Below are 18346 nucleotides of genomic sequence, written 5' to 3' on the forward strand. Positions count from 1 at the left end.
TCCTGAAACCCAGGTTATTTTAAAAAATGTAAAGGCAACTTCAGGAAATACATCTTTCCCAATTTTTGTGGGAATCAAATTGTGTAAAAAACCCACATAAATACGAGGAGGAACAAAGTGACTATACTTGGAAAACAAACTACAACATACACAAAGTGCTGTGAAATGTACAAAATAAACTGAAAAATGTTTCTCTCTGTTCTCTTTCAGTTACAACTCACACACCTAGGATTATTTTAACACTAATAAATAAAAATCATTTCTGTGTGACTTTTAAAGGTTATGTGCTTAACAGTTATTTAAGTAAACTGTTCCCATTTTTTTAAGAAATTTTCTTCTTGGACACCTAGCTGTTCTGACAAATGGAAGTACAGTTTCTTATGCTTAGGGGAAAATAGGCATCAAAATTAAATATTTCTGGTTTTCCACAATTTTTAAAATTTCATTTTGAAAATCTTAACTAAATATTAACTTCTCTCAGTAAAGTGTGTACAGTACGTACTTTTAATTTCCAGATGTTCAAATATTTTTGAATTTGAGAAAATATATCACCAAGCAGCCCATGATAACTCTAGTAATTCCAAATTAACCACACTGCATATCCCGAGAGGAAAAAACTAAGATTAAAAAAAAATCACAAATACACAGTCCGCAATTTACAGATTTGTTTATAAACATGTTTTTCATATATATGAATTTTATCCAGAAAGGTGTATTTTGGGGATTTTAAAAACAAGCAGTAAACAGTGTCAGAAGAGAAACTTGACAGGAACTATATAGCAGCTCAATTCCTACTCATATCTTGCATGTTTCAAGTCAATTGCCTTATTTAATTTAAATTACTGAAATTAAAGTGTATAAATCAAACAAGTTCATTAGCAGTCATCTAACCAAAACAAATTCTTGCTTGTTCCAGAGACTTGTTTTTTCAAAAATGACGAGAGAAACCCTAGGGCCAATGTCGCTTCCTGATGATGAAAATTACCCAAGTACAACAACTGTTTTTGTACAGTCCTTTCTTTCCTGTAAACTAGAGCTACGTCGGCCTCCACACACTCTATGGCCCAAAAGAAAACAGCAATTCAGTTACACACAGAGACAGGACAATTCGAGACAACTTGCAGCCCTCTCTGCAATTCATAAAGTTTAAAAATAAAAGCTGCTTTATCAAAGTGTAAATGGTTCCTCTCCATGCATGTAGGCCTGAGGCCCTGTTGCAAACAGTGTCTCACAGGACCAGGCAGCACAAAGACAGGAATGGGAGATTAGTGGGAGGGAGGGAGGCCGGGATTGGGGCTCAGCAGGATCTTCAGGCTTTTTAAAATTCAAACTGCTCCCTGACCAATACAAATCACGGACACGCTACTGACTACTACATGGATTTACAGCATTAAAAACACGCCTTCTACGTGACAGCTATATTAAGTTCAATCTTTTAAACATGTATCAGGGCACTGAGAGGCAAGATAGCAAGGTTGAGTAGGAAGACCCTGAACACAAAACAAAAAGTTACTTTTAAAGACACATTAACCACTAAATGTTACAAGAGATCTTCCTGAACAAGAAGAAAACCTACTACAATATAATGAAAGTTTATTGTGCAATATTGCTACATTTTAACTACTTGAAAATTTCCTTTCAATATTAAATATGAAACTTAATATCAAAACAGCCTGATCAGAGCAAATTTTCACCAATGATGCAGTTTTATTGGAAGTATTTTACAGATTAACAGCAGTTACTTTAAATTTACCATTTTTTTCAAAAGCATTCTCAACTCCACATTAGTCCAAAGTTTACTTTACTATAAATGACTTACACCATTTACTTTTAAAGAACTGACACTTATCACAAGTCATTTACAGACACTTTTGACCTGTTACAATGACACCTAGTTACACAAACATCATGGACACAAACAGCCAATAACAATTCCAGGACCTCAAAATGATCTAACCTGACAAGAAAGGATGGCTCTTATTTTAATTCAATTTAAATCCCATATTCTTAGGGTAAGATCCCAGCTTTACCTTGATCACTGAAATATCATATATTTATCGCTTATGCACAACCCCTGCCTATTTATTCACAAGTTATTAGAAAGCATAAAACAGTATTTTTGTATATTACTTATTCATGAAATATATGTGTGTCTACGTTTATATACTATATTGATAACCGACATGATACTCCATGTATATTTCCTGGGGTCTGCAGGTGTTCATGGTGTGTCAATCATTCAACAAGGACTAATTGTAGTCTATAAATAAAAGTAGTGATTACAGTGCGAGTCAATTACTATATATTGGGGGGTTCAATCCTTTAAACTGTACAACTCCATGTGTATTAACTTTTGAATGTTCAAACTGGAGTTTGTTTAAGGAGAGAGAATGGTGAGGATAACAGGTATATTTGTTTCTAGGTATAATGGAAATATTTATTTCTCCCTGCTCCTCACACTACTCTCTCCCGGTCCAGAAGTCTCTCTGGACTGGTTGCGCTGGGACCTCCCCAGTGAAGTTGTAAATATGGTAAGGGATCATTGCACATTTGCTGTTAATTGTATTGTTTCCTGCTGCTGCTCTCCGGGTTGAGGCCTGTCACTGAGAAGCCGCTTCGCCTCTGTAATCCCCGAGCTGGAGTGAAGGCGCTGGCCGGCGGCCTGCGCCCTCCGCCGGGCCTGAGCCTCCCGGCAGCCCGGGAAGAGCCAACCTCCTCCGCCAAACCCTACAGAGAAGGAAGGGGGTTGTGCAAGGAACACCTCCGGCTGCCCCTCACTCCCCTCTACCCGGGTAACAGCTAATCCCCTCTGCTCCCGGCAGCGCTGGGCCGCCTGCGCTGGAGGCCCAGCCCGCTGCTGGAGAGGGCAGGGAGGGGAAGGGGAGACAAGGAGGGGGAATTACCTGAGCAAATCCGCGTCTGAATCCAACGAGAATCCGAGAGAGGGGGAGAGGAATCCGCCCCCCTCCCTCCTCAGAGGAGCCGCCGCCGCTGCTGGGCCGCCGCCGCCGCGGAGCAGGAGGCGGAGGGGAGATAATATAACAACAATAATCCGGGCCGGGAGGGGGGCTGGCTCCTCTTCCGTCTCCTCCTCAGTGCAGCGAACATGTAGAGCCGGAGGGTGAGCGGCCGAGACAAATCCCTTCCCCCTGAGCCTGCTTCACAACATCAACACGGGCCGGGCAGAACCGGTTCCGAGACACACACCGACCCGGGGGGCCGCTGCCACTGGCCCGCCGCTGCCGCCACCGCCTCTCCCTCTGTGCGTGTGAGTGTATGCGAGCGGGGGAGGGGGGGTAGTTTGGGCACGGTGAGTCGGTACCGAGCGGGGGGGGGAGGAGGAGGGGGAAGGATCCTGTGTGTGTCTCTCTCCCTCTCAGAACAAAATGCCGACCGGAAGTGCAGCTGCAGGAATGACTCCCTCCACCGGCGCCAAACACCAACAGCCTCCCCCTTCCCTCTGCTGCTGCTGCTGCCTCCTTCTCGTTCACTCAGCCAGCCAGCCCTGTTTCCGCCACCGCCACTGCGTTCCTCCCCTCCCTGCAACACACAGCAGCTGGAGCTTCTCCGTCTGCCTCGTCTCGCCTCTCGGCTGCCACAGCTGATGTCCCTCTCCGTCTCTATCTCTCCTTTTCTCCACCCTTCCTCTGCCTCCGAGTTTCTCTTTCTTTTCCCTTTATCATCTAGATGAATCCGACTGGAGTTTGGACTTAGGCCTGCGCTAAGCAGAAGGGAACCTGCGATCTGTGAAGAGGGCACCATTTGAAAGAAGATTTTCTTTTAATGTTGATGAGAAGGAAGACTTTAAATGACTGCAAAATCCTTCCTCGCATGAGATACTTGAAAAGGTGCATTAAAATGAATCCCAAAAGAAGGCAATCTTCCCGTCCCGAATGACTGCGATTTAGCAGACCTTGGAAACTTGCTGGATCTTATTTTATTATTGTTCTTGTCCGTGTGTGTTAAGATGCTGTTGTAGCCGGATTTGAAACATCAGATGCTGAGAATGTTGCTGTGTATGGATGAGGATGGTAACCGAACAATTGATTTTTAAAATCAGCCTTCTTGAGCAAGTGCAGAGGAGGGGAGAGACTGCTGTTGAAGTGAAGGCTCCTTGGCTGGAAATTGAAATGTTTGTTGCCAGATTTTCCTAGAAAAGACTTTACTAGGCTAATTATGTGTTGTGAAGGAATCTTTGGCGAAGGCAACAGCCCTAGTCAGAAGGCTTTTCTATTTTCTGTTCGGGCATTGTGTGTGATCATACCATAGGATAGTACGAAGTGTGTGTCCTTCATTTATGCTGGGTTAACCGCCTCCTTTTTGCTCACTATTGAGATTCCGATCCTGCAGTCCTTATTCAGACAAGACTCCAGTTGATGTCAATAGGAGTCTTGTTTGGGTAAGGATTGCAGGATTGGACCATACAATTGGACAGTAAGTACCTGTAAATGTCGTGGAATGCATCCATTCGGCTATGGATAGAGGTAGTTTACACATGGGAGAAATGCCTTCCAGATCATGACATTGGTCTTGCATGCAATGCAACTGGATCCTCTCTGACCTCTATGTGATGATTGCTTGAATAATACCAGGTATGTCTCCACCACCGTTTCAAAAACGTGGCTGTCCCTCTCAAATTGAAAACAAGTTCATAGTGTCAGAGTGGAATATAATGTTTTTTAAAACTACATATTTTTGGGTGAAGGCAGTAGGAGGGATATCTTACTTTAGTGCTGTATTGATGATACTAATTTCATATGGATAAACGTATATAAGTTTAAAGGGACAGACAACTTAAACCACACTTTTGTCTGAAATTTGTTACCTACACTTGTTCCACATAACCATTTAGGCCCTGATCCTGCAAATGCTTATGCATCATGTAATTAGGGTGACCAGATGTCCCGATTTTATAGGGACAGCCCCGATATTTGGAGCTTTTTCTTATATTGTCACCTATAACCCCCACTTGGGAAAACTCATTTTATTACATTAGATCTGCATAAGAAAAGTAATTAAAGGATTGGAAGCAACGGTTGTTTTGGATACTGTTATATTTGGATATTGTTACACCATGATAGATTCAGAATTACTGTAAAATTAAGCTCAAGTAAAAACTAAATATATTTTACTTATCTAGAAGCAATTGGATATAAAGGTTATTACAGTAAAAAAAGTAAGGTCTTGATCCTACAATCAGATCCATACAAGTAGATCTATGTAGTACATTGTCTTTATTGGACTCCATGTTCAACTATAAGTATCGGGTCATATATGTCTACAGAACAATTTATTATACATAGATTCATCATGTTATATGATTGATGTCCAGGAGGAAGAAAGATTATGGTGTCATGAAAGTTATAAAAACAAAATGTTACAACAAAAGTGAATTGCAGGTGATAAGTCTGCAAAAGTTTTACGCCTCATCCTGCTTCCTTTGAAGTCAGTGGAAGGCGGTTAAGTCTACATCTTTTCCTCTAAATGACAAATGTATGGCTATTATCACTATAAATCTAAGATCATCATCACTCTAAATGGGCACACTTCTTTAATTTTCTGATTACTTGTTAGAATGAATAAAATAACTATGCACTGTAATTTTTCCATTTGTTTTTACAGGATCTGGTGTAACATATCCATTCAAGTTTTCCCTCATTTTAAGTTCTGTATGGTGTACTCTAGTAATGGATAGAGCACTGGAGTGGGACTCAGGAGACCTGGATTCTATTCCTGGCTCTACCACTGGCCTATTGGGTGACCTTGGGTAACTCACTTCATCTCAGCTTCCGCATCTGTAAAAGGAGGATAATGATACTTACCTCCTTTGTAAAACGCTTTGAGATCTCTAAATAAAAAGTGATATACAAGAGGTTTTTATTATTACCATTATTTCTGTTTAATGATTAGTCAATTCATATGTAATATGTACTGATTTCTGCACAGAATTTTTTGGAACGTCTTTGATATATCTGCATAAATAAAAAGCCCTCACAAGACAGTTTATATTTTTAAATAAATAAATAAAACTTGCTGGCAATTTAAAAAACTTTTGTGCACAATTTTGGGAATTCATTGCATATATGTTCTATGGGTAGAATGCAGTGTAGCTCAACTAGCATTCTAAATTTATCAAGTTATTGAGGATTTTGGTATTAAGTCTGAGTTACAGTAGTGAATAGGAGTAAGGCAATGATGAATGCTATTTGCCAAGAATGTAAATATAAAGTAATGCTTATTGCATTGACTCTTATCCACAGGCACAAATAATTGCACCATATAATTAATTCACTGGGGAATATTCATCTTGAGAAGTAAATAACCTTAAGGTCAGGTGAAACTTTCAGTGATACAGATTAAAAAAAAACCAACCCAGCCAAAGTAGTGTGCAGCGTAGGGAATAAGATATGTGAACAGATAACTATGTTATGATTTTCAGGTTTACAATCTGGCAGTGACCATTTATTTTCTCCAATATAGGAACTGAGTGTAAAATTCTATCCCATTGCAAGTTTCCTTATACTAGTTCCTTAGGCTTGGTCTACACTAAACCCCCAAATCGAACTAAGGTACGCAACTTCAGCTACGTGAATAACGTAGCTGAAGTCGACATACCTTAGTTCGAACTTACCCCCGTCCAGACCCGGCAGGCAGGCTCCCCCGTCGACTCCGCGTACTCCTCGCGGCGAGCAGGATTACCGGAGTCGACGGGGAGCACTTCTGAGTTCGATTTATCGCGTCCAGACTAGACGCGATAAATCGAACCCAGAAGTTCGATTGCCTGCCGCCGAACCAGCGCGGTAAGTATAGACAAGCCCTTAGTATAATCAAGCAACAGGAAATTCGGATACCATAGCACAAAATGATTCATTTTCTTTTTCTTGTAAAGTAACTACAAAACCTTTTTTTTTCCCCAGTCCAGAAGCTCTAAGACTCATTTTAGGAACTTGCATTAATACAACTGTATTAAGAATTTTTCTTTTTGTGTGAAATGTTCAAGCCATGTATAATTCAAGAGAGCAAATTGTGCCCTCCTGTAGGGGAAAAACATAGAAAGGTACAAAACTCCCAGAGTTTCAGTTTAGAGTTATTTCCAAATAATCCTATTAGGAGTGGATTCTAACCTTTAGATATCCAGATGTCACAAGATCAGTATTTATACAAATGTTCTTTGGGAGTATCCACAAAGGGCTCCCTGTGGCTAATACTCCAGCCAAGCAGGCATCTGCCTTCTGCAGCAAATGCAATTTCTGAGTGAGCTTCAAGGATAGCCCATGTAGAGCACATAGCAGTAATCCAATATCAACGTCTTAACGGAATGGCCAGTGGTAAGGAGAGCCACATGAGAGAGAACTGATCAGTCACTTTACAAGATACAAATGCGAAAAGAGTTTTGTCACTGAAAGAACTTTGAAATCCAGAAAAAAAATATGAGGATCCAAAAGCATGCTGTGATGGGGTGTATCAGGCCCTTCATAGCCCCTTCCTGGAGGTCTTGTGGTCCTACTACACCTCACCCCAGGAAAGGAGTAGCGAAGCTGGGTCCTTCAGTTGTGCCTAGAGAGGCTGCATGAAAGCAGTAAACCAGAGTCCATCAGGCTCAGATAAAATGGGACCAAAGGGTAAGGAAGAGTGCTCCTCTCTGGCCAAAGGAACTTGAGCGACAACCAGAGTTCAGAGAGCGAGGACCTGAGAACTTTAACCATGAGGTAAGAGGTGAAGATAAAAGGGCCAGGTGGAAAGAGGCCCAGGTAAATAGCAGTAACAAATTTAAGTGGCTGCTGTTTATAGGGCTTCGGGGTTAGAACCCAAAGTAGTGGGCAGGCCCAGGTTCTCCCACCAACCACTGGTGAAGTGCTATAAATCCCTAAAAGGGGACAAGGCTTGTTTGGAAGGACTGAATTTTAAGGGCACTGTCCCCAACATACCTTCCAGATACTTCCTCCCCACTTACTAACCTCTGTCTTTTCTGGACTGAATTTCAGATGGATCTTTTCCATCAAAGATATTGTATTGGCTAGACACTGGAAAAGCAAACTCACTCTCTAGGTTTTATGATTAAAGAAACATAGAATTCCATGATAGTTACATACCCATACAGGGAAAGCACATTTCAAATCCTGTGGAGCCCCACATGAGAGCTATGAGGATTAATAAGTAAATTCCTAACACACTCTCTGAGATCTTTCTGAGAAGCACTAAAGTAATTCTGTCTTTTCTGTCAGGATGTGCAAGTGAATCAGTACACCTTCATGATCAAGGGAATCGAAGGTTGTTAAAGTCAGCATAAACATTTGACCTCTATCTTGCATCTGAAGAAGTGAGGTTCTTACCCACGAAAGCTTATGCTCCCAGTACTTCTGTTAGTCTCAAAGGTGCCACAGGACCCTCTGTTGCTTTTTACAGATTCAGACGAACACGGCTACCCCTCTGATATTTAAAAAAACAATTATTCAAACTTAGAAAAGTCCATTTTCCATTTAGTGGTTTATTTGTTTTCCAACTTTTAAAGTTTCTTCATTTGTTTTTACTCTCCCATATTTTAAAATTGTCTAAATGATTTTCCCCTCAGATTTTCCAAAAATAATTTACCTTTGGACAGAGACAAAGCCTAGAAAGATTCAGCTCAAAACATGTGTCTGTTGGAGGCTAATAGGGGAAGATTGTGTATTGTTTTTAAATCATATGTGAGTGAAAATAGGAAGTTATAATGGAAATTGTTTTGAAATCTTAAGTATGATAAACATGGTCAGTGACAGGTGCAATGTTAATTTTAAGAATTTAATTTTAATGGAGTTTATCTTTGTATATTTTTTAGGAGTGTATTAATCTACAAACTCATGTTTGTTACTGTTTCAGTTATATTACAGTAATGCTTAGGAGCCCTAACCAGGATTGCATCCATTCTGTTAGCCAGTGTACAAACATAAGAAGACACAGTCCCTGGCCCGAGGAGACTCCAGTATGTATATATGTATCTTTGCCTGTACATTACCTGCACAAACATAATCAAAATAATTGGTTACATATGATATATTACTGTAATTTTAGGGGAAATAATTTTCTTAAATAGCACCATGGTATGACCCATAACTCCTAATCATCTATGAGGGGTTTAAATGATTGAATTGATCAAATAAAGATATGTACTCTGTGGTTCCTGAGATACTTTATCCTGACAATCATCCATTCTGTATTATATCCCATATAACAGCCATTCATAGATTTCTTCAAGTTTCTCAGTGTTTTTCTGTACTTTCATTCACGTTCCCCTTCATTTCCAGAGTTATATCTCACCATCTTGTGCTTTGCTCCAGGCTCAAGTTCCAGTTTCCATTAGTCTAGTTAATGCTGTCTCTCTTCTGTTCAAAGCCCTTATTTATTTTTTGCATTTCCTCAGGGATTATTCATCTTTTCTCTTTAGACTGTATTTTCCCAAGCATTTTTTGAGTGTTTCCTCCTCAGCTGCTCCCGAAGACAGACACAAAAAGCCCCTAGTTGCCCTCTTTTCCCTTTTACTGTCCCTTCTCACTGACAAAGATCCTTCAGAATCCAAAGTTCTACCAGTCTGTCTTCAAGGACCTACCACGCTAAAGAGGTTTTCCTTAAAACCAACTATTTTACTACTCTTCTGGCCAATTTGGCAACAGAAAAGACTTGTTTATGGAGGGGGAGGATATGCTGTATCCCCTTAGTGGGGAGTGATGGGTATAAAACAGGCGTGGGCAAACTACGGCCCATGGGCCAGATCCAGCCCGTCAGCTGTTTTAATATGGCCTTTGAGTTCCCACTGGGGAGTGAGGTCTGGGGCTTGCCCCGCTCCAGCTGGAGAGCAGGGTTGGGGGCCGCTCCATACACTCCCGGAAGCAGCGGCATGTCCCCCCTCCAGCTCCTATGTGTAGGGGCAGTCAGGGGGCTCCGCACGTTGCCCCTGCCCCAAGCGCTGCCCCCACAGCTCACATGGCCAAGAACCATGGCCAATGGGAGCTGCAGGGGCGGCGCCTGCGGACAGGGCAGCGCACACCAGAGCCGCCTGGCCATGCCTCTGCATAGAAGCCGAAGGGGGGAACATGCCGCTGCTTCCGGGAGCCGCTTGGAGCCTGCACCCCTGAGCTACGCCCTGGCACCCTTGCCCTAGCCCTGATCCCCTTCCTGCCCTCTGAACCCCTTGGTCCCAGCCTGGAGCACCCTCCTGCACCCCAAACCCCTCATTCCCAGCCCCTCCCCAGGGCCTGCACCCCCAGCCGGAGTCCTCACCACCCCTCATGCCCCAACCCCCTGCCCCAGCCCTGATCCCCCTCCCACCCTCCAAAACCCTCAGTCCCATCCCAGAGCACCCTCCTACACTCCAAACCCCTTCAGCCCCATCCCTGAGCCTGCATCCCCCTGCCCCAGCCTGGATTCCCCTCCCATACCCTGAACTCCTCATTTCTGGCCCCATCCCCAGCCAGAGCCCGCACCTCTTCCTGCACCCCAACCCCAATTTTGTGAGCATTCATGGCCTGCCATACAATTTCTATACCTAGATGTGGCCCTCGGGCCAAAAAGTTTGCCCACCCCAGTATAAAAGATAGTGCTTGAATTGAATTTATGTGCCATGTCAATGATGGCAAAAACAATACAGTGAATGATATCTGTGTTTGAAAAACACTTTATAAAGTAAATCAGCTACGGATCAGCTGGAGAGCACGTTTAGTCAAAACTTATATTTTATCATAGTTGCATCTGTTTTCTTTACAAAAAAGCAGTCATATGAAATTATGATACGTGAGCTGGTTCAGGGAAAAATGTTAAATATCTATAGACTGTATTGCAGTTGAAAATATTTTAACACAATCATTCCTTTACCAGAATTTTTTCTCACCTATCTTCAAAAGGTTATATTTAGGTTGCAAGTTCTGTGTGGCAACTTTGTTTTTAGCTTGTCTGTAAAAGTATTTAGCACACTATTAGTACTATAATAGCTTAAAATAGACTACTAGAAAATTCTCAGAGCTACTGCAGTTAATTTTTGGACTAAGGAACATCACAACTAGAGCTGTGTAGATGCACATGATGCAAATGAAAATACTCAGTGTTTGTGCCTTTGAATTTATTTAGCATTCTACAAGTGTTTTCTTCAAAGTCTGTCACATACATGACTTAAACAAAATATTTGTTTATGACTTTTTTTTCACTATCTGGATCTCAACGACCATTTAAGGGCAGCTTTTCATAGTACATTTGATTTTTGAGCTGGAATAGCTTGGTTTCATCACATAGTTAGCATGGTATTTCTAAGGCAGTGGTTCTCAACCAAGGGTATGTGCACCCCTAGGGTGTGTGTAGAGGTCTTTCAGGGAGTACATCAACTCATCTAGCTTTTTGCCTAGTTTTACAACAAGCTACATAAAAAGCACCAACAAAATCAGTAAAAACTAAAATACCATACTGTCATGAACATACAGCTAAGGGTAACATAAAATCCCTCCTTTACCTGTAAAGGGTTGAGAAGCTCAAATAACCTAGTTGACACCTGACCAAAAGGACCAATAAGGGGAGAAGATACTTTCAAATCTGTGGGGGAAGGTTTTTGTTTTGTACTCTCTTTGTTGTTCTCTCCGGGACAGAGAGTGACCAGAGCAGAAAAAATATATCTCCTAAAGCCATATCTGAAATAAGCATCTAAGATTACAAATTGTAAATAATAGCAAGGAAATGCATTAGGTTATCTTTTGTTTTAGCTTGTGAATTTTCCCTATGTTAAGAGGGAGGTTTATTCCTGTTTTTTGTAACTTTGAAGTTTTGCCTAGAGGGGAATCCTCTGTGTTTTAAATCTTATTACCCTGTGAAATTACCTTCCATCCTGATTTTACAGAAGTGCTTCTTTTACTTTTTTTTCTTTATAATAAAGTTCTGTTTTTAAGAACCTGATTGATTTTTAGTGTCCTAAAAAATCCAAGGGTCTGGTCTGTTCTTATTTACCTTACTTACCTATTTGGTTGGTATATTATTCTCAAGCCTCCCCAGGAAAATGGGCGAAGAGGCTTGGGAGGATATTTTTGGGAAACAGGAACTCCAAGTGGTCCTTTTCCCAAATCTTTTGTCTAACTCACTTGGCGGTGGCAGCATACCATCCAAAGACCTGGAAGAATTTGTGCCTTGGGGAAGTTTTTAACCTAAGCTGGTAGAAATAAGCTTAGGGGGTCTTTCATGCGGGTCCCCACATCTGTACCCTAGAGTTCAGAGTAGGGAGGGAACTCTGACACATACAATTACTTGTTTTACACTGTTTTAAACTATATACTGAAATGTAAGTACAATATTTATATTCAAATTGATTTATTTTATAATTATATGGTAAAATAGGAAAGTAAGTAATTTTTAAGTAATAGTGTGCTGTGACACTTTTATATTTTTATGTCTGATTTTGTAAGCAAGTAGTTTTTAAATGAGGTAAAACTTGGGGTACAGAAGACAAATCAGACTCCTGAAAGGGTTACAGTAGTCTGGAAAGGTTGAGAGCCACTGTCTTAAGGTTCCCTGTTTCACTAAACCCTAATCCTCATTCTCAGCAGTACCACAACAGCATAATTTTTGCTTATGTCCATGTGAAAGACAGGAGGAGTATGGGGGGGATGGGGAGAGGGATTGCTCCAAAAGATTGTTGGAACGGGCATGCACCTGATTGCCAAAGATATTAAATGGCAGAGCAGGCCACAAATCCTCCTCAAGAACAAGTGAACACCACGTAAAGAAGGGAGATGATTATTGGGAGGTTATTGGTGATAGTGAGTGTCTGTCATAAGACTTGATGAAGATGGGAGGAGGATTGTATGGAGACAAGGGTTGTAGGGCCCACACCCAGTGATAGGAGTCTGTAGGTTTGGATGCTTATGTAAATTGAAGTCCGAACTTTTAGATGTTCCTCTATCACATATATATTTCCATTTTTGAGGCTGGCTTACTGTGTGCTTTCATATCTCATGTTGCTATATTAAAGGTGGAGTTTGCATGTTTTTATTTTATTATGTTGCCTTTGTAATCCTAGGAATCTGGCCAGGCTTATTTAAAGGAGAAAAGGAACTTATTTCAGTTTGGCAGACGTGTTTTTTTATCCACTAAACAGGACAGCAATAATGGAAGCTTCCTTCAATGCTGAATATTTTTCTTACCATCTCTCTCACCCTTTGTCCTCTTCCAAAATATAATTTCAGAGATATCTACCAGACTTTCTTGAGAAGGTTGCTCTTCATAAGATTTGATATAATTTCTCTAGCACCCCAAAATTTCACAAAAAAAACTCTATATATGGGGGTTGCCAAAATGCCTGAAATGAAATAGAGAAATCTTCATTAGCAATTTCCAGAAAGAAACAATTCTTCACTTCAGTATATCTGTAATAATAAATAGATATACACCTCTACCCCGATATAACGCTGTCCTCGGGAGCCAAAAAATCTTACCACGTTATAGGTGAAACCGCGTTATATCGAACTTGCTTTGATCCGCCAGAGCGTGCAGCCCCGCCCCCCTCCCCCGGAGTGCTGCCTTACCACGTTATATCCAAATTCATGTTATATTGGGTCGCATTATATCGGGGTAGAGGTGTATATATAACTGTCCTGGTAGTTGTGATATTGTAGTTAACTTTTAGGTTTAGAAATATCTTTCCTGTTTCAAGTATAATTAAGGTTAGTTAGCAAATGCCTAATATACTATGAGAAGTTTATGTGTAGTTTTTTTCTCTCTGTCTACTTTTAAAAAAAAGTTAACAGGGAAAAAAGAAATACAATATCTTTTTTCTTCACAAATCATAAAACAAAACAAAAAGACAAAAGTTTTAGCAACAGTATATATGCTAAGCAACAAGTTACAGTATTAATAATATAACAGATGTGTGTCTGCATACATGTTTCTCTCTGATTGCAAAATCATACTGGAGTCTTTTTCTGAAGTGCTATTTTAGTGCGTGTGTGAATATAGAGCTCATAAAAGGTCCTGAATTGATAACACTGGAGACTGAAGTCCTTATTTATCCATGAAATAGGGCAGCAATAACTCAAGCTTCCTTGCACTGCTCTGCTGTTATACCTCAGCCCTGAAGAGACCACCTCTAAAGGTTGAGAAGGTAGTTGAGTTTCTACTTCCATTCAGTACTTGGTCTCTCTGCATTTAATACTAGCCTCATAATTATTAATTTTATTAAACAGCAGGTATTTAGAAGAGACACTGGCAGATAGAAGCAGTTTTATATTCTACATAGGTTTTATTTTCTTAGAAGATATAGCAGCAGAAAATTGGGACTACAAAGGGCTATCCCTCTCCATTTGTTTACCATTTACTTCCCCACACACTCTGTTCTCTTTTTTGTGATTTTGGTTTAACTTTAGATTTTAAAGCTCCACAGGGTAAGGACCTTGTCTTGTTCATAGTTACCAATAAAGCATCATACATATCTATTATGCTACACATTTTTTCCCCTATGATAATATAACTCGGCTCTTGTTTACCATCGATAAAATGGCTGCTGTTACACCAACAACTTCCCAAACATTTTGAATGGCTACAGTTACCCAAACACTCCAGATACAGATTGAAGGACATGACTTCTCACTTTCTTGGGACTCTTATTATTGCCTTGTAAATCAGAGAGACCATGCTATCTCACTTCATAATAGAAAACCAATTATGCTGAACTGTTAAAAATATCACAAAGAACATTTAAAGTTTAAGTTTAAAGCACTTTGCTTTCTTAAAGTGCATTCAGATGCCTATAAGAAGTATTTAGGCATCTAAATCTGTATTTGGGCACCTAGTTTTGTAAACTAGCTTACTCAGGGTCTAAATTAGCCTAGCCTCAGTTCTCCAAAAAACTACTTTATTTATTTGAAACCTGGACATGTCCCTCAATATTATACACAGAAAGATCTTGATTAGCCAAATCCATTAAAACTCTGCTACCTAGAGATTTGAAATGGCCTAATGACATTTTACTTTAGCACATCAGGTGAAGTTATTATTTACACTTTAAAATGGTTCCCCCAGTAACTGAATTCTTGATTAAACAAAGTTTTGGGGTGTCCCCTGAGATGTCTAGATAATTGAGGTCCAAAGATATATTAAGACCTCTCAGTGCTACATTTATCTTAATTACTATCATGTTCTTCCCTTCTTTCTCCCCAGCCTCATTCAGGTAAATGAGGCCTGACTGTCACTGGAAGCCATTGCTGTGATTATTAAGTGAATTGTGATTGTGCTGAAAGGAAATACTTAAGCAGGTCAAAAGGACCTTGAAATACTTTGCAAGCCCAGAACTAACCAGGGTCAATGTTGTCTTGTGCCTAGAACCACTGCAGCCAGACTGACCCATCTGTTCCTTGGAGCTTGTCTATAAAAAGGGGAGAGAGACGTCCCTTAGAATTTTACCTCAGGTTTGCTTATTTTAATTTACAGAATTATCTCTTATGGTTTATAACTATAAGTTCACTAAGTCATTTGAAATTTTGTTTAAAAAATATTGTCAAATAACTAACTGATTGCAAAAAATCCCCCCACCCCCTTTCTCATATGGGTAATGGAATGTTCCGATTGCTTCCTCAGATGGTTCAACTTTTAACTCCTTTTCTGCCAAGTCAGAACTACATCTTTTAAGTGTTTATTAAATCGCTATATACATTTTGTCTTTTTAAACACAAAAATACAACATACATTATTTAAAAAAACCTTCCAACATTTATAATGTGAACATATTAAAAGGAACAGGTTAAATTACAACCATCTTTAAAGATGAGAAATGGAATAATGCTAACTATACTTATCCATTGTGGGTTTTTTGTTTTCCATAAATTCTATTACCATATTTTAGTTTTTGCATTACTATACACCTAGTTATTTTTAAAGCACTGCAGATAATGATTTTTTTAAGTTTCACTTTAGATTTTGCAAACCTTAAACTGCATTATGATAGATTTATTCTGTTCATAACAACCTCTATAAAAATTTTAAATTATCTGTAGTAAGTATGTTTTATTAAAATAGAATTTTGAATTATCACTCAGCTAAAACCCTGTTTTAATTCCCTCAACCTCTTCAACTACCAGCCCGTTTAATTTCTCTGTTCCTGTTCCACTTACTTCAGATGAACAGTTTTACTCCCATTCTTTCAAAATCCTATGTTCACTTCCTCTTTGTCCACTTCCAATAGCCTGATATTGCTCTCAAAGACTCCACTGACCTGGCATAAGCTAAATCCAATTGCTTTTTTCCTGTTCTTATCCCTCTTCAGTTTCTTGGCTGAACAGTGTAAACATTATAAACCATACTTTCCTTCCTCATATCATCTCCCCTCTTGAGTTAACACTGGCCTCCTTTGGGTCTTTACCTACCTTACTGAATGCTCTTCTTGCTTATATTTCAATGTCTCTTTTACATCTCTAACATATCATAAGACACCATCCTTGTACCACTCCTCTTCTTTCTGTGCATCCTTTACTCCATACCAGTCTTACTTTTTTCCTCCTCCCATAGTAACCCTTAAGCAACCTTGGGATGATGTTCCAAGCTATATACCAAGAATCATCTAAGTTTGTTTTAGGGAAAAAAGAGAGGGATAAAGTTCAAGCCACAAGAAGAAATAAAATCAAAGAATTAATTATGCACATTAGGCACATTCTATCAATGATAAGCATTGTACTGGGAGAAACTGTACCCCTGGGAGTTCCAAGGCACGTGGCAATCTTTCCAAAAGCTTGGTATGATTATATGAAATGAATGTAAATTGTAGTTCTTAGACTGTTAAGGACAAGTGTGCCACAGGTAAAGCTAGCTGGACAGAAGTTTTACAACTCACAAATCCTTATATCACATGTACTATAGTAAATAATGTTTCAAGACAATGTTTATTAATGTTTTATACATACTTGTTGCTTGAAAAATGTTAGCTATTAGCCAAGATGGACAGGGATGGAATCCCTAGCCTCTGTTGCTAGAAGCTGGGAATGGGCAAAGGAACGGATCACTTGATGATTACCTGTTCTGTCCATTCCCTCTAGGGCACCTGGCATTGGCCACTGTCGGATGACAGGATACTGGGCTAGATGGACCTTTGGTCTGATCCAATATGGCCGTTCTTATATTCTTATGCACATATGTTGTATATGACAGCAGTGGACTCAGTTTTCTTACTAGAAAGGGCTTCATTTACACAACATAAACTCTGCAGTTGCAACCACCACCATCAAAAGTGAAAAAAGAAGGCAATCATTTTGAATAACAATTGCAGATTTTGTTCAGTGCATCCCACAAGAGAAATGTCTGCTGATTTACTTGGAGAACTTGTACAACAATGAAGTGTAAACAAGGCTACTGTATTCATTCTTTATCTAAACTCATAATTTCGTGACTGAAGAGAATCTGCTGAAAAGGTGATATTTTTAGGCTTCATGAGCCTCCATAAGATACACCCAGAATGTACATGGCTCACCATCAGAACGAAATCTAGAACAACTCACTGATGTGATGGAAACTTAGCAGCTAAAACTCCCCAGCAAGGTCAGGTTTGAGAGAGAGAAAACAAATGAACAAATCACAAAATCCTTTAATGAAACTAGAGTGCTTGTAATGGAGTCTCTCTTACATCTGTATTTTCCACCATTAACCAACAGTATGGACCCTCAGTTTCATTCTCTGTGGTCTTTCACAGGGTTACAGGCCACTGTTGTGCTATTGACTCTGGTGAAAATCCAAAGTCTATCCTTTCTTCTTCTGAAATAAACAGCTGTACAACACAAAACCTTTGCTCCTTTCCTGAGCTGAGTCTTCAGCTTATTTGGTCTCTAATAGTCACCCCTCAGCAGGGGCATCCTGGTTTCTTTGTTGATGCAGTGGTTGTCTACACCATCTCTAGCTGTGTGTATTTTACCCTAGGCTCAAAGGTCCTCATGCGATTCCTTGGCCTCTAAAAAGTTTCCTTTTTATGGAATTCACAGCTAAGGTTACACTTAAAAGAAATCCAAACATATTAAGGTATAGCATTACACAAAGTACAAAACAACCTTAACTCCATCCTCTAATGATACCTTGAGTGGAAAATATAAAAAAAGGAAGAGTGGGCTGGAGAAAGGCCCGGGAGTCAGAGAGGGAGATGCATATTGGGGCTTCTCCAGTAGCAAACACAGATGCTGCAGTCTTGTGCACCTATAGGTTCAACAATCCTGGGCTCGCCTCCAACCTAGGTCTCCAAGCCTCCTAGGACTGTTGTGAAGCTTGAGGCAGTGGTGAACTTCAGAGTGGTGCAGATCTCTCTGCCTTGTTCCACAATAAGCTAAATACAGTTTTACTTTGCTGCTGTTGTCATTCTGCTGCA

The 18346-nt window shown here is 40.0% G+C and overlaps 1 protein-coding gene and 2 long non-coding RNA genes across 8 annotated transcripts in view; 2 read left to right on the plus strand and 1 right to left on the minus strand.

Moving 5' to 3' along the window:
- The window catches only part of NIPBL (NIPBL cohesin loading factor), a 289804-nt gene extending 286543 nt beyond the window's left edge, over positions 1–3261 (minus strand). For all 6 annotated transcript variants that reach the window (XM_054031741.1, XM_054031737.1, XM_054031736.1 and 3 more), the window contains exon 1: positions 2904–3261. The gene's annotated coding sequence lies outside the window, so the exon portion shown is untranslated. The remainder of the gene's footprint in view (positions 1–2903) is intronic.
- A 25-nt stretch (positions 3262–3286) lies between these two features.
- On the plus strand, positions 3287–5874 carry LOC128839070 (uncharacterized). The gene is made up of 2 exons (XR_008445365.1): positions 3287–4592; positions 5623–5874. It is a non-coding gene; the product is annotated as an uncharacterized LOC128839070 (long non-coding RNA).
- Positions 5875–6287: 413 nt separating this feature from the next.
- LOC128839492 (uncharacterized) lies at positions 6288–17750 on the plus strand. Its single transcript, XR_008445454.1, has 3 exons — positions 6288–8962; positions 15328–15413; positions 17034–17750. It is a non-coding gene; the product is annotated as an uncharacterized LOC128839492 (long non-coding RNA).
- The last annotated feature ends 596 nt before the right edge of the window (positions 17751–18346 follow it).

Source organism: Malaclemys terrapin, chromosome 6 (assembly GCF_027887155.1).
Source record: "Malaclemys terrapin pileata isolate rMalTer1 chromosome 6, rMalTer1.hap1, whole genome shotgun sequence".
Lineage (NCBI taxonomy): Eukaryota > Metazoa > Chordata > Testudines > Emydidae > Malaclemys > Malaclemys terrapin.